Below are 16,391 nucleotides of genomic sequence, written 5' to 3'. Positions count from 1 at the left end.
ATATGACTCTGCACTACTGAGTTGTGCCACTAGAATTGTTGTTTAACACTAAAGGATGCTAGATGTATGTGGACACCTCTGTATTGTTGCCATTTTTAAATAAGTAAAAGAACAGGCAATTTCTAATGAGATGACTGGCATTCCAATTTTTTTCTATAATAGTTTTACAGTTTGGCAGGTAACCTGAAACACCCGTCCTAACACAATTGTCAACATGTTCATCAGTAATCCAGTTCCTATCTGTGCGCTTCACTATCTTCATTGTTGAAAACGACGACACAAATAAATCAAGCAGAAATAAAATTTCATGCAAAATGTGACGTGAAGCAGAATTGGATATTATTCTTTCGGTAGAAGAGGCCAAATAGTGTATCCAGAGGCAATACTTTTCACTGAAAGGTCAGCAGTGTTACAATTTCCACTTCTGCCGATGGTTTATCTACTTCAAAGATTTATTTAATAAAACTGGACATATATGCTCAATGTCAGCTTCCTTAACAAATTAAATAAATTGAACCTTGGGCTCAATTATTATTATTTTTTTTTGGGGGGGGGGGGTCTCTGCTTTTAGGTGGGAAATTATTTCAATATGATTTTTAAAAGAAGGACTTGGGTTTTCCTCAGTTTTGATTTCTTTCCACAAAGGAAATGTTTATACAGATTCCTCTCACAAAAATCAGGTTTATGGCGAAATGCCTGAATGTCGGATATCCTCTGGCTAATATCCTTGTCTCTACCCTGCAGTTGAAGATACATTTCATTCAGTCTTTCACTTTTGTCGACTAGAAATGCAAAGTTCTGTTTCCACTTAGGATTTTCTAGTTGAGGGAAGTTTTAAACAATAAGATAATGGCAGGCAAGACTTCTCTGAAATGGTCCAGGGCTTTGCGTTTTCTCAGCCAATATACTTCTGATGTCACAAAACATCCCCGTACTGGCAATTAAGTTCATCAACCAGAGCTTCAAATAACTTTACACACAATGGCCCATATTCAATTCGGCTGGCGAGGGGGATAAACAGCGGGGATCGCAGAAAACAAGCGATCCTCGCTGTTTAACCCCTCGCCGGCCGCTCACTCTATTCAATGTTCCAGGGGAATCCAGCGAGGATTCTCCCAAACGTCGAGGCTCCCGGCTAATGCATGGAGCTTGCGGCATTTAGCCGAGAGTCTTGCTGTTTTAGCAGCCGCATCCGCTGATTCCCTCTCCCTCCAAAAATGGAGCGAGGGGGAAACGGCATATGCAGGGGGTCAGTTGAATACTGACCCTGCTCTCCGTCACAGCTCGCCCACAGTATTGAATACTGGCCAGTGACTGCTGGTGAATAATGCAGTGCTATGTCATTAACTTCAGAAAGCTGGGATCCTTGTTACACAGTGCTAAAAAATCCATTATTAACACCTGTAAATGCTGGATCGCTGTCTGAGGTAATACAAACCAGCTTGTAAAGAGGGAGTTTTGTGAAGAAGAAAAATACTTTGAGAGCTCTGCAAAAAGTCTTTGCCTTTTGTACGTTCTTTCACTGAAATCATTTGCAAACGGTCTTTCTTAAGACTAACCAATCAGATCCTGGCTATTATTTCTCATTGCCTCCTGGAAAATGATAGAATCTGAATCACCTATTTTAGAATCTTTAGTAAATGTACCCCCAAATGGATTAAATACAATGCTTACAAATATAGCCAACTGTGTTATGGCTTTTGAGTCAATGGACACATCCAGCACTTGTTCAGATCATATTTTAGTGAGTGACAAAGTCCTATGACATGACCTCAACTCACCTCATAACAGAATTTACCAAGAGAGGTGTGCTCCTTATGGCAGAAATTATTCCAATTTTATTTTTAAAATGATCAAATAATGCATCTGTTGTTTTTTTGAAAAAAAGTTTCTTTTAAAATTTCTCCATCCTCAAATATTTTTTTTGTTTGTTTGTTTTAGCAATTGTTTGGGCCACTCGCAAAAAAGCAAGAGTGGCAGATGTGTTTTTGTTCCTAATTTTAGTGAAAGCAGATTGCTGTCATGTTAGTTGATTTATTAATTGTCTCCCCTTTTTTCCTTACATTACTCCTTTCCAGGAATTCCTGGTCAATATTAAGATGGTTGTTTATTGTTCAATGAAAGTATTTCAGTGGGAAAAATGTGTAATGTCAAAAGACATTTCAAAACCAACATACAGATCAGTTGTATATTACGAATATTATACAATTGTTAATATTTTTTGTGGGTGCTGTCCCATACAAAGTCTGTCACAAAATATATGTATAATACAGAGTAGTCACTGATAGAACAGAATATAATAGAATTCCTTGCGCACACTAGGATTTTTTTGTGGATTACAGTGCAGCATCAAGCAGGGATGAGGAAGGGGAGGGGGGGGGGACATTACATACATTACATTAAGACATTACATGCGGGGAACACATGCCCGCCAAACTGCACAGCTCCTAGGAAGTCATCAGTGGCGCCACTGGTTGTTGCAGCAGCCAGGTAGGTGACAATATGAACAGGGACAGTACAGTTTATCACACAGGAAACACATACCTGCCGAGCTGCACAGCACCTAGGCAGCCATCAGCAGCGCCACTGGTCATTGCAGCAGCCAGGTAGGTAATAGTATGAGCAAGTTCCTAGGCAGCCATTTGTGGCGCCATCTTCCTGTAGGGAGGGCCAGCGTGGGGGGGGGGAGAGTCAATGAGGCTGGAGGAGAGTCAATGAGGCCAGGGGGGTGCTGCTGAGCTGGTGCGGCCCGCTGGGGGGGCCCTGCAGGCCGGAAATCCTGTGCACGGCTGGGGGGGTGATCCTGCCAGCCTCTGGGTATAATCCTGGGGCCCCATGGCCAATGTGCCTCCTGACCTGGCCGGGTGATAGCTGGCATGATACAGGTCCTGCCATTCCCCCAACTGCAATGTGCAGGTTGATCGTCTGTACTTTATTTTCCTGGGGGGTTCCCCGGACCGATGGTGCTGCTGGGGGGCCACAGCGCTGCCCGATTGTGCTGCCAGGGGGGGCCACAGCGCCAGGATTGTGCCAGGGGACACGGAGCTCGCTTCCTCCCATCTCCTCCCTCCGATCGCCTCCTCCCCTCCCCTCCTCCACTCTGCTCACCACCGCCGCTTCCTCCGCCATGCTGCTTTGGAGGTCGGGATGGTGGAGCTCTGTGGATGGGAGATCGAAGCTCCACGAGATGCGACCATCCCCAGCCCCCACAGAAAAACAGTTGTTAGATGGAATCTCACATAATATTTTGATGTGCTGGAGAAGCTAACTTTCCAGTAATGTGCTCAATTGCAGTGTTTGCATGTTCTACAGTATGTAAGGCTGGAATTAGCAGGTGGGACACAGTGGATAGAGATGTCCCACATCCAGTAGCGGATTTGGATGGAAATAGCCTAGCACCGTCTACAGTACCCCATAACACACCTCCACCAGCATGCCACCCTCTATCCCGCAACACACCCATACAACCAGTTTGTTGCCCTCTACTATTTCCCGGCCACAAACGGCACAGCAGTTGCACCTGCCCACCCGGCCACAAACTGCACCGCAGTTGCACCTGCCCACCAGGAATCTTCCCTGTGAGCTCTATTGTCAATCCTCCCCAACCCACACCCACTCCAAATTGCCTGCTGTCTTGTGATGCTCATGGCGAGTGGTCAGTGGGGAGCAGAAAGGTGGCTGGCTCATATATGCATGTGGGAAACAGTGGATAGAGAGGTCCCCACACCCCCTCTAAAGTGCCCAGTCTCGTGTGATGCTTGTGGAGAGCGGAGAGGCTATGGATAAATGGCTATGGATAAACCCTATGTGCGGGTCCATGTGTGCATGCCACAATGCAACAGTGGCTCCCACGATGAGCTTACTATTGTATGTGCAATGGCAGATCCCACCGCCCCACCACACACTCCCTGCAGCTCTAAAGCCGTGTACACACAAGGCGATTTGGCATACAATTTTCACTATACCTGTATAGTCAAAATTGTTTAGCTAGTTAGCCAAAATCGCACTGTGTTTCCCCTGTGGCTGATAGCAATGTGCAGTGGCGTCGCTATCAGCCGGCAAAAATAGACTGTGCAGGCAAAGCAATTTTGACTATGCCACACACACACAGTGTCTTTGGCTTATGGACAAATCGGCCATAGTAAAAATCGGCCATGGTCATAGTCAAAATCGGCAGAGTCCGAATCGAATCGCCTAGCTGCCTCATTGCACCATGCATACACGCCTTTAGACTTGGGTACAGATGAGAGGTACTTTGAGTGCCAGGGTGACTAGATAAGAAGTAGGTCTGGTCCTGGGATGAATGTGGACGCTATACACACACACTATGAATGTGGACGCTATACACACACACTATGGGGTTTATTCTAGTTCATTCTTTCTGACAAAATCCTTCTTAGATGGACAAAACCATGTGCACTGCAGGGGGGCAGATGTAACATGTGCAGAGAATTAGATTTGGATGAGTTATGTTGTTTCTGTGCAGGGAAAATACTGACTGCATGATTTTACACTTCAATATAGATCTCACTTTGAAGAAAAACCCCACCCAAATCTAATTCTCTCTGCACAAGTTACATCTGCCCCACCCGCAGTGCACATGGTTTTGTCCATCTAAGAAGGATTTTGTCAGAAAGAATGGACTAGAATAACCCCCTATGTGTGGTGTTTGCCCTAAAAAAAGAGCCAACCACATTTCATTCCTTTATCATTTTATAGTGAAAACTGTGGAGTCTGGTGGAGCGTATGACAGGTGAGGCTCTGCCTCCCTGATCTCACGTTCCTGTAGTTATGGAAATATGTGCATGTATGAGCTGACTTGTGTATACAACTAAAAGTTGTAGTTTGGGCTTTCAGTTCCACTGTAAACCAATAAACAACAAACAATTTCAAAATAAAAAAAAATGTTAAACATTTTACAGATGGTATTTTATTTGACTGTCGTAATAACATATGTATTGCAGCAATACTGAATAAATATACAGTCCTTGTTATTTACACGTTTTGGCCATCAGTAGGGCGATTCCCCCTATAATAAATGAGTACTTTTCAAGAATGTGTTTCAGCAGACAAGAAAACAATATGTTAGAAACAGGTCACATCAACGTACACCCCTTTCACACTGCCATAAATATCCCATGAATGTGCTGCAACCCAGGATATTGTGCAGTGTAAAAGGACCAAGTTGAAATATCTCAGGTTGTGTGTCACAGATTAAACACAGCTTGCAGTACAATGTTAATGGGTAACGGGCCCGTTCACATCCATGAAGTAGCTGGCGTTGGGAGATGATCTCATCTCACAGCTTTGGCTCAGGACCCGCCTTCAGTGATGTCACCCACCTGGCCATATGGACGCCAGTGTAATGTAGGGTACACACCAGAAGGACCATGAAACGATTTCCTTAAAATCATACAATGATTGCACGATTGGATTGGAGTACACGTTCTGCACACGTTTGGTACCCAATCCAATTTAGATGACAAATCTTTAGTGCAGCAGGTTAAATCTTCAAAGCGACCAAACGACTGGCTAGGACGCGCATCGGAACAGAATCGCAATGACAACAGGCACAATTCTGCTCTTTTAACATACAATTGGTCTTTAGAAATGTTGAAATTGGAGGAATTGAGGCCAAATCGTTCTGTGTACCCAGCATAAAATGCACCACAAGCCTATTCCAGCAGCCTGCCCGCCACCCTTCCACCATGGCCGCCGGTCCCCCTTTCACTGTGCACACCGAGGCACAGGGTCACAGCGCTCTGACGGACTCTGAGGCCCGCTGCCCTTCCACCGTGCCGTAGAGTCCGCACCCAGCATACAGGGAAAAAGCTCTATCAGTAGTGTGGTGCCTGCTGCTGAATTCCGTCGCCTGCATTTCAGGATGCGCTCCTCCCAGGCCCACTGACAGAATAAAACAGGTACTGTTTCATTGTGCTGCTTTACAAAAAATGGAAGAGAGGGGGAGCCAGAATTTTATTTATTTTTTTGGCAGGGGAAAATTTTTTTTTAGTTACGGCACTGTTCACTCTGGCTGGGTGTTGATTACCTGATCACAAGGCTATGCAAATTAGCAGACCAGCGATCAGGTCCAAATAGCCCCCTATGTTCCGTCTCCACAATGACAGACTTTGTGCCTGCCATCCAGAACTTATTGTTACTATTACTGTTATTTTTACAGAGGTAAAGCAGAAATCTGGATTTCTAATAAGTTCTGTGACTCTGACAAAGGAGTCCTGTAGCTGTCAAATAATAGATGAGTTTCTTCCTCTCCTCCAGACAGTTTATTGGACAGTCACCAAGTGAAACAGTTTTCATTGTTAACTGGGAATTGGAGAACGTACCTGTGATGTCTGCTTACTGAATCAGGAAAACCTTTGTGTTAAGGCAGAGCCTTGAAGACTATTTGTATCTGGCCAACACCAAAGGATAAATGTTACAGCATAGTTATCAACTGTCCCTACTATTGTGGCACAGTCCTATTTTTAAAGATTTGCCCTTTTTAAATGCCATATGTTTGTGTGTACAGATTAGATTCAAATATATGAACATATTACTTTTATTTTTTAGAATTATCGTTATTAGTGTTATTTAAAATTCTAATTACTGTATTATAATCTTAGTCAGAAACATGACATGATGGGGGGAACCTATAAGGACAGGAACACAAACATCAGTGGTCACATTAGAATAACTCCCAACTGTCCTGAGCTGCAGTTAGAGGGAGGGGATGCGGTCATTTGGTCTACAGCATGATTGTCGACAGTCATTAGGTCGACACCATTAGGTCATCATGGGAAAACGTCGACATGGTTCTAGGTCGAAAGGTCATTAGTTCGACAGGTTGTTAGTTCGACAGGTCATTAGTTCAAAATTAGTCAAAATGTCAACATGGGGTTTTTCACTGTTTTTTGCACCGACATGTGCCGACAGGCGGTATTTCATGCCGCAAGAAGAAAAGCCGGTACTTATGTACTAACTGGGCTGCCGATTTTGAAATTGGGTCCATCCCATCGCATCCGACCATATCGCATGCGATGCGATGCGATGGACCCGATTTTTCCATAGGATTCAATGTTAAAATGGACTGAGTCCATTTTAACATGGAATTCAATGGGAAAAGGGGTCCTTTTCATACCCCAACTATCCAAGTGGTCATGGAGTTGGATATAAACCTGTGGCGAGCGTAGCGAGCCACCGAGCCGGAAGCGTGGCGAGCGTAGCGAGCCCCGCGAGGGGACACAGAATACCATCCCCTTGCGGGGCTCGCTTCGCTCGCCACGCTTCGGGCTCGGTGGCTCGCTACGCTCGCCACAGGTTTATATCCAACTCCATGACCACTTGGATAGTAGGGGTATGAAAAGAACCCCTTTTTCCCATTGAATTCCCTGTTAAAATGGACTCAGTCCATTTTAACATTGAATCCTATGGAAAAATCGGGTCATCGCATCGCATCGCATGCGATATGGTCGTATGCGACGCGATGCGATACGATATCGCATCGCATCTGATTGTATGCCTTAAGTTAAGGCATACAATCAAAAAATCGGCAGCCCAGATAATACATAAGTACCGAAAAGCCCATACACATTAATGGGCAGCCAGTGATTGACTGAGCGCTCTCCAATCAGCAATTGGATGAGAGAGCGCTCAGCCAATCACTTGCTGCCCATTCATTTGTATTGGGGTTTTTTTCTTGCAGCTCCCTGCTCCTCTTGCTCGGCTCTCCGTTCCCATCAAAGGCATCCCCCACCTGCCGCATCTATGTCTGCTGCCCCTGCCCACCTCGCAGCGTCCCTGCCTGGAGGCTGCATATAAGATTTAGCAAATATTATGTGCAGCCAGTCTGACCTCCCGACTCTGATCCGGTGGGCATGGGACTGTGGATCGGGGCGGACGGGATGTCTACACATACGATTTGGCCCAATTCCACTGTCCAATCCATCCATATTGGGTGAAATCGGGCCCAAATCGCATACAGCATGTGGGTGAGGCCGTAACTCTAAGGATCAGTGGGGCAGATGTATTAAGCTTTAACAAGAGATATATCCAAGGGTGATAAGCAGGTGATTGGCTGGACATTCATCTCTCCTTATCACCCTTGCATTTATCTCTTGTTAAGGCTTAATACATCTGCCCAAATGTCCTGTAAAGGAGACTGACATTAACTCCCAAAGTCAGACGTTGAAATACTATAGTGTGCACTTAAAAGATGGATGAGCCATGCTCTTGTAAATGAAAAATAAAATGTATCCCATCATCATGTATCAGACTGGCCATTCTCTGACATTTCTCTAGCCAGATGTTTTTGTGTACAGAAGAGGCACTCACTGGATGCATTTTGCTGTGGGCACCATAATCGGAATATTCTATAAGGTATTGTGCATGAAAGTCACTTAACCATACACACTAGGCGATGCTGGCTGCAGCTGATATAGTTAACATTATCGGCCGCGGGTAGACACACTGAATAATATATTTCAGTGATATTACCAGGACCCACTGCACATGCAGACTGTTGGCTATATAGCTAAATTGACCTATTTTTTCAGCAGATGGGAAGGGTCATTAAAGATATCTTTACAGTAGTCCACACTTTTTCCCCACTCTGAACAACACATTAACTTCTTCACCATGCATCTGTGACCTTGGGCCCGGTTGAGATCTGCTTTTTGGGTTACAAGTGTTCAGGGCCGCACAAGCAGGTAGCAACCACCCCACTGAACGCATGTCCCCCCGCACTTCCACGCTCCTGTGCGCTCAAATGATTTACCCCCTGAGTGCTGAGTGAGCCAGGACTCAAAAGCCGTGGAGAGAAGGCCGCTGATGATGTCAGTTGCCCTTCCTACAGACGGCCGGGGAATGCCTGTGGTTTCTGTGAAACACCCAGAAGATGCCAACGGCAGGCCCCCAAATGCCTTCCCACGCTGCCTTTGGGTGGAAGGATCATGCATGCGTGCGCACGCATGGTTGTTCGAGCATCGGGTGGGCTGTGAATTCGCATCCAGTTTGAATGGGTCTGAATCGACCCCTTTAGGCAATGAGTTCCTGACACATGAGCATAATTCAGACCTACAGTAATAGCAAAGCAAATTTGTTCTCAAAATGGGGAAAACCATGCTGCACTGCAGGTGGGGCAAATAAAACATGCGCAGAGAGAGTTAGATTTGGATGGGGTGTGTTCAAACTGAAATCTAAATTGCAGTGTAAAAATAAAGCAGCCAGTATTTACCCTGCACAGAAACAAAATAACCCACCAGATTAGATTTGCCACACCTGCAGTGCACATGGTTTTGCCCATTTTGAGAACAAATTTACCCTGTGATCAGGTCTGAATTAGTCCCTTGATTGGTTGATTTGTAAAGTTTAAAAATCTTTACTCACTATCAGGGGAAATTGTCCTTCTGCTGCAAAAGTTGCACCATTGAGTATTATAAAGGACCTCTGGGAATCCAAGTTCAGCATCCAAGATACCTTTTATATCCTCACTTGCTTCAGGACAGTAAATGGTAATCCCCATTCCAGAAAAATGGTTTGTGTAGTACAATGCAAGAATCTAAGTAGGGAGCAAGGAGGAGTTTCATGAAGAAAGGCTATGCTTGGGAAAGATGGGAAAGAATATATCAATATAAGGGCGAGTTCAATTTTATTGGTTGATTTTAAGATTTCCACTAAGCCAATGACCATTTTATGTATAGTAGATGGACTATGGGCACGGATTGTAGCTTGCACGTGTGAGGCCATCCAGCGATTAAAATCAGATTTTTTTTATTTTAATCATAAGCCATTTGCAAGTTGATAGAGAGCTGGTGTTTGTGGCGGTCTCACGGCCATTTTCTGGCAGTGTAAGGAAAAATGCAGGCATGTCCTAGCGGTTTCAGGGAAGGTGTGTCACGTCAGCTCCGGCCCCGATCAGCCAGTTTCTATCGCACTGGCCGAGTAGGTTCTGGGTTACGGACAGACTGCACACAGTAAGAAACTCATTCAATAGCGAGTGAGCTGCACACTTGCGAATGGATATGCAGCTAATTGGGATTATTGATATGGGATATTTTCGCATGCCTTTTGCAGCCTTGCACTGCTATCTGACTGCAGGGTTCTAGGGGTTATTCAGACCTGATCGCTACTCTGCTCATTTCCAATGTCACATGCATCTCTCTAAATGGATGCAAGGCATGCGCATATGTGAATCTACACATCTTTGTGTATGTCCATCCTATTAGTTGTTGGGCACTACTTGGCTAGATCTGTCTTTCAGTGAAATAGAGTTTTTGGTGCCCTGAATTAGGTGGTAACAGAACAATCAGACATAACCACCCTGACTTTTGGGAGTGTCATAGGCGTGCATGAATATCCATGTTGGATTAGCAGAAGGCAGTCTAATGCAGCTGCCCATAACCACAACCACTTTGAGTGCCACTCTGAATCACCCCTTGAGTGGGCAAAGGGCAGAATTATGTAATTTGATTTAAATTAGTTGCCCGCCCATTTGATGCAAGTCATTGCCACCTTGTTTCTTCCATACAGAATAAAGTTTGCAATGCCATGTCACCTTCTGTTGCATTGCATTATCATCATGGCAGATTGTACATGTTGGCACTACTTTAGTACAGTAACAATGAGACTCAGTGTATATAACATATACACATATTACATAACGCTTCCTCATTGACTTTGGCTGCTTATTCCTGGCAGCTGTTACTGATATTGATAATAACTTTCACATGGCCTGACTGTAGCATCAGATCCCCCGCCCCCTCCACCATGAGTATCAGTTCACACAATGAGGTGCTAGTTTTCCTTGTGCCCATTTCTATGCAGTCATCATAGGCCTGATTCAGACCATGGGCCTGATTCGCTGCTGAGCGAATTAGCAGCAGCCAGTGATCAGGTGGACGCCGTGCCACTATAGTTAAATCCCACTTTGATGATGTGCACACTGCGCCAATGGATGTGTAGGGCTAGCAGAGAATTCTTATTTGCAGCTGAGCGAAAAATATCCAAATCCCATCGCAAGCTGCTCACCATATAATGAATCTTGCACTGGGCACCAGTCATCACAAGCTCGGAGTACCCCAGTAACCACGGTGGCTGCAGGGCCGGCACCACCACTAGGCAGCCTTAGGCATTTGCCTAAGGCATCGGACACTGCAGGGTGGCAGTTAGGGGAGCAGGTCCCAGTGGATGTAGGTGAGCAGCAACTCTCCCTCCCCCCTATCTCCCCCGCCCTGGAGCGACTCGGCAGCAGCCACTGCCGCATCACCCACCGTGGAGTTAATCCGCGGCCCTAGCCGCATCACACCCATCCCCCGTCCCCTCCCGTTGAACGGTGCGGCACCGCATTGCCAGGCACCCCCTCGTGGAGCGACCGGAGCAGGTGAGCACCGGAGAAACACCCCCCCCTCAGGGCGCTCCGGTGCCTTCCACAGGCCCTGGGCGGCTGCATTGAATACGGGCATATTCAGCTGGGAACTGGTGTCACACGCTAGCTCCTAAAATGATTAGGGCACGCCTGCATTTTCTTAGGCATGCCTAGAGTTTTATCTGCCATGCCTGCATTTTTCTGAGCACTCCCACTAGACGTCTGGTTATGACCCCGGACACCTGCTTCCGGTCAATCACCTTCTGAATTGCTAGCGAAGGAAAAAAGTAGTGCAAGCATTGTGCACGCGAATTGCAGCGCTTACGTATACGCAGTACATTGATAACTGTCTGCTGTGCAAATTCGCTCAGCAGCAATCAGGTCTGAATCAGGCCCCATGAACAGACTGGATAGGTCACTAGGTCTACAAGCATTACTGAAGGTCGACATGACTGAAGGTTGACAAGGGTTAGGTCAACACAAGCATTAGGTTGACATGGGGAAGGTCGACAGATCAACATGGGGTTTTAAACTTTTTTTTGAGCCGACATGTGCCGACAGGCAGTATATCATGCCCTACCGCCCACTAGGGCATGGAGGGAGAATAGAATAGTGTGCCAAGTGTAGGGAGCACAGCGAGCCATGTGAGGGGACGCGGTGCTGCAGTACGTTTCAGTGTCTGTCGACATTCGGGTAAAGAAAGTTACAAATCCCATGTCAGCCTAATGCTTGTGTCAACCTAATGACTCTGTTGACCTAACCCATGTCGACCTTCCTGCATGTCGACCTCGTGGTGTCGGCCTAATTGGTGTCTATCTAATGATCCATACCCAAACAGACCATCAAGTGTAAATTTACTAAACCTTCTAAAAATGAAAAGAGGTTCTGTTGCCCATAGCAACTGATCAGATTCAGTATTCCATCTTCTAGGATGCAATAGAGAAATGGTAGACTGAATCATTTTTAGAAGCTTTAGTAAATTTACACCAGATTTTCTTTGTATCAACAAATATTTTTTGTATATACTGTATAATGACTATAAGTCCAGAAGGCAGCCTCGCATCGATGTACACTATGTGAACAATTCTCTTTCTGGCACAGGGCACCAAAAAGTCTAATTACGGCTCTGGAGGAAACAGTGGGGGTAATTAGCTAATTATTTTTCTGTTAGCATAACATGAAAAAAAGATGCAAGATGCCAGAATAATAACAAGTTTAAACCAATAAAACCCAATAAGCACCAGCATGTGGAATTCAGAAGCAGTCTCTATCAGCATGTAATTCAGGGCCGGATTAAAGCAGAGGCAAAATGGGTCAGTATCCTTGGGCCCCCCTCTAGCTAGGGGCCCCCTGTGGTTGGTATGTATTTTTTTTTTTTAGCTAAAGGTTTTGTGCATGGGAGTGGGCATAGGTGTGCGCGGCACATTTTATTAGGGGGTGCACTGTCAAAGCGGTGTGCCTAGCACCACCTATTCGGCATGTCTAACACAGCCATTGGGTCTATCTAACACCGCCAATTAGGCGCGCACTCACTACAATATAAAACGTCTCTCAGCCACACCATTATATCCTGCCTATTTCAGTTTTAATATTCTAATTAATCTGTGTAATAGTACATACAAATAAAGTAAAAATCATATCTGGATGACACAGATATGTAGTGATATGACAATGGTGTAATACAATTAATAATGCAAAAGACACATAATTGATTGATGGGCGCTTATTTTAATGGAATACAGGTCTAAAAAGCAAAAGTCTTTGGTAAAAGGTATTGCTGGTATTACTAGCAGCAATATGTGTGGGGGTGGGGGCACAGCATTAGGGGGTGCCTGTGCACCCTTAACACTCAATGTGGGAGTGGGGTTGTGCTGCAGCTTCACCTATCTGCCAATGTGACAATGATTAATGGGGCTGAGCATGGGGTTCCAAGGCACACTAACTGCACAAGTATGCAGTGCATTACTGGGAGTTGACTAAGTCCCGTGACACTTTGCACAAGAGGTCAGATGCTGAGAGGTTGGTGGAGCTCATTACATGCTTCTTAGGCCCATGTAGGACAGCAGCAGCAGCCTAGTCATGGGAGGGTTTTTAATCAGAGGCAGCACTGGGACTGTGAGGTCTCCTACAGTCGTACAGAGTAAGGTGCAGAGGGACAAACATAGGCTTTTCATGTGGTATGTGTGTGTGTACCCGAAACGGCGTAGACCGTGGAAGTAATAAACTTCACTTGATTTTTGCATTTAAAGACCTGGAGTGACGCCTGCTTTTTTGGGAGAATATATATATATATATATATTTTTATTTATTTTTTCTCCCATGCAGTTTGAGGCCAGTAATGACAAGTGTAAGGGGGCCCCCCTGTCTAAAGTGCCCCGGGCCCCCTGAATGCTTAATCTGGCACTGATGTAATTAGTGCAAAAAAGAAGCCATGTGTAAATATCCCAATACAAATATATTATTATTATTTTATTTTATCCAACTCCATAACTACTATAATTATTATAATGTCGTTTTTTATGTTGGTTTTTCAACTATACTTGATTCACATCAAATTGTGCTAGTCTGGATCCTTCCCTATCTTCCTGAAGATTACATGAAGTGCAAGCAGGTGGGATGTGGGTTGATGGCAGGATGTAGATTGTAAGCTTGCAGCAGGGCTCTCCTACCTCCAAGTCTGTCTGTTGTTACCCAGTTTGTTTTATCACTGTCTACCATTGTAAAGCGCAACGGAATCTGCTGTGCTATATAAGAAACTATAAATAAATAAAATAAGCAGGCAGAGATGGTCAACGCGTGTGGCAGGGGTCAGAGGACAAAACTCAGGACTAAGTTATGCAGCAGAAGGGTACGTTTTGATGAAAAGGTGGGTTTTCAGTGCCCGTTTGAAGCTTTGCATATATTAGAGTATTAGTCGCAATTAGCGTGCCATTTGCTGCGTGTCCTGATATCCGGATTAGTGTCTTAGGGGCAGATGTATTAAGCTTTAACAAGAGATAAATCCATGGGTGATAAGGGGAGATAAACGTCCAGCCAATCACCTTCTAACTGTCATGTTACAGGCTGTGTTTGAAAAAAGTCAGTAAGGAGCAAGTTACAACCTTAGCGGAGAGGAACTGGGTAATTCCATACTTGAAAAGGATCTAGGAGTCCAAATAGACAGCAAACTGGGATGTAGTGCCCATTGTAATGTAGCTACAAAAAAGGCCAACAAAATTCTGGCATGTATTAAGAGGGGAATGGAAACTAGGGACTCAAGGGTAATTATGCCACTATATAAAGCATTGGTGAGACCTCACCTCCAGTACGGAGTACAGTTCTGGGCCCCACACTATAAAAAGGACATCATAGAATTAGAAAAAGTCCAAAGGCGAGCAACAAAGCTTATTAGGGGAATGGAGAATTTAAGCTACGGGGAGAGATTAAGCAATTTGGGACTATTTACATTAGAAAAGAGACGTTTAAGGGGGGACATGCTCAACATGTACAAGTATATCAAGGGCCAATATAAGGAACTGTCACACACCCTCTTTTCTACTAGAAAGGATTCAATTATACTTACGATAATTCCGTTTCTTCTGAGCTTCTCCATGGCAGCCATTACTCTGGGTATTCCCTCTCTATCTCCAGGTTTAGACAGGTATATTTTGAAAACTCCTCCCACCTTGGGTATATGTCTGCCTCCTCCCCTTCCTCTCCAGTCTTTTGAGTGTCTCTAGTATGTATATATCTAAACAGGGAGGGAAATTTATAGGCTGCCATGGAGAAGCTCAGAAGAAACGGAATTATCGTAAGTATAATTGAATCCTTTCTTCCTCGCTCTCCATGGCAGCCATTACTCTGGGATGTACCAAAGCATAAAATATGGGGGGGGGTTAGTAATAAACAGACATAGTCAAGATGATGCTTAAGTATATATGTATTGAATTATAGCATTACAGCATGCTCTAGCACCACCTTCCCAAACTGGGCAGGAGATACGTTAACATTATAATGTTTAACAAAAGTATGTAGAGAATTCCACGTGGCTGCTGCACAGATGTCCTTTGCTGAGAGTCTCGCCTTGTTGGCCCAAGATGTAGATATGGCCCTGGTAGAGTGTGCCCTCAGCTCCTTGGGAACCTCCAAACCTCCGTCCTTATAGGTGAATGCTATGGTCTCTGTTATCCATCGCGCTATAGTCACTCTGGAGGCTGCTCCGCCCTTTCTTGCGCCGGAGTGTAGGACGAATAGCTGCTTGGTTTTCCTATTTTCTTCTGATCTCTTCAGATATAAGGTAATAGCTCTAGGCATATCGAGCGTGTGCAGTTTCTTCTCCTCCTCAGTCCTTGGTTCTGAACAAAAGGCTGGTAGAATGATTTCTTGATTGAGGGTAGTGCTGGACACCACTTTAGGAAGGAATTTAGAATTCGTTCTGAGTACGACCCTATCGTGCAGGATATTTAGGTACGGTTGCTCCGCCCAGAGGGCTTGTAGCTCACCCACCCTACGTGCGGACGTGATTGCTGTAAGGAAGACCACTTTCCACGTAACGAACTTCATGTGTACTTCCTCCAGTGGTTCGAAGGGTGCCTTCATGAGGGCATTAAGGACAAAGTTCAAGTCCCACGGAGCTACTGGCTCTCTGATTCTAGGACGCTCTCTCTTGATCGCCTGATAGAATTTCTTTATGAGTGGGTCATCAGACAATCTGTTGTCCAGCATGACCGACAAAGCTGAGATCTGCACCCTCAGAGTTGACGCCGCCAAGCCCTTGGAGAATCCTTCGTATAGGAATTGAAGTACGCAGGGGATCCCAGTCCTTATACTTTCCGGGTATGACTTTGACCATTCCGTGAGCTTACTCCACACCCTATAGTAAATTCTGGATGAGACCTTCTTCCTTGCCTTGAGCAGGAACTGTGCCACCTGGTGGGACAATCCCTTCCGCACTAGGATCAACCGTTCAGCATCCATGCCGACAGACTCAGGGTCCTGATGTCTGGGTGTACCACTGGTCCCTGCTGGAGAAGATTCGGTATGAGAGGTA

General features: G+C 45.2%; 1 protein-coding gene across 6 annotated transcripts in view; it reads left to right on the top strand.

The window, feature by feature from the left end:
- TNS1 (tensin 1) overlaps positions 1-16,391 on the top strand; it is a 564,007-nt gene that overhangs the window by 163,659 nt on the left and 383,957 nt on the right. The gene's annotated exons all lie outside the window — the stretch shown is intronic.

The sequence above is a fragment of the Crinia signifera genome, chromosome 7, assembly GCF_055691185.1.
Source record: "Crinia signifera chromosome 7, ASM5569118v1, whole genome shotgun sequence".
In the NCBI taxonomy this organism is placed as follows: Eukaryota; Metazoa; Chordata; class Amphibia; order Anura; family Myobatrachidae; genus Crinia; species Crinia signifera.
The sequence above is the reverse complement of the archived record's forward strand: the minus strand, read 5'-3'. Positions and strand labels throughout refer to the sequence as shown.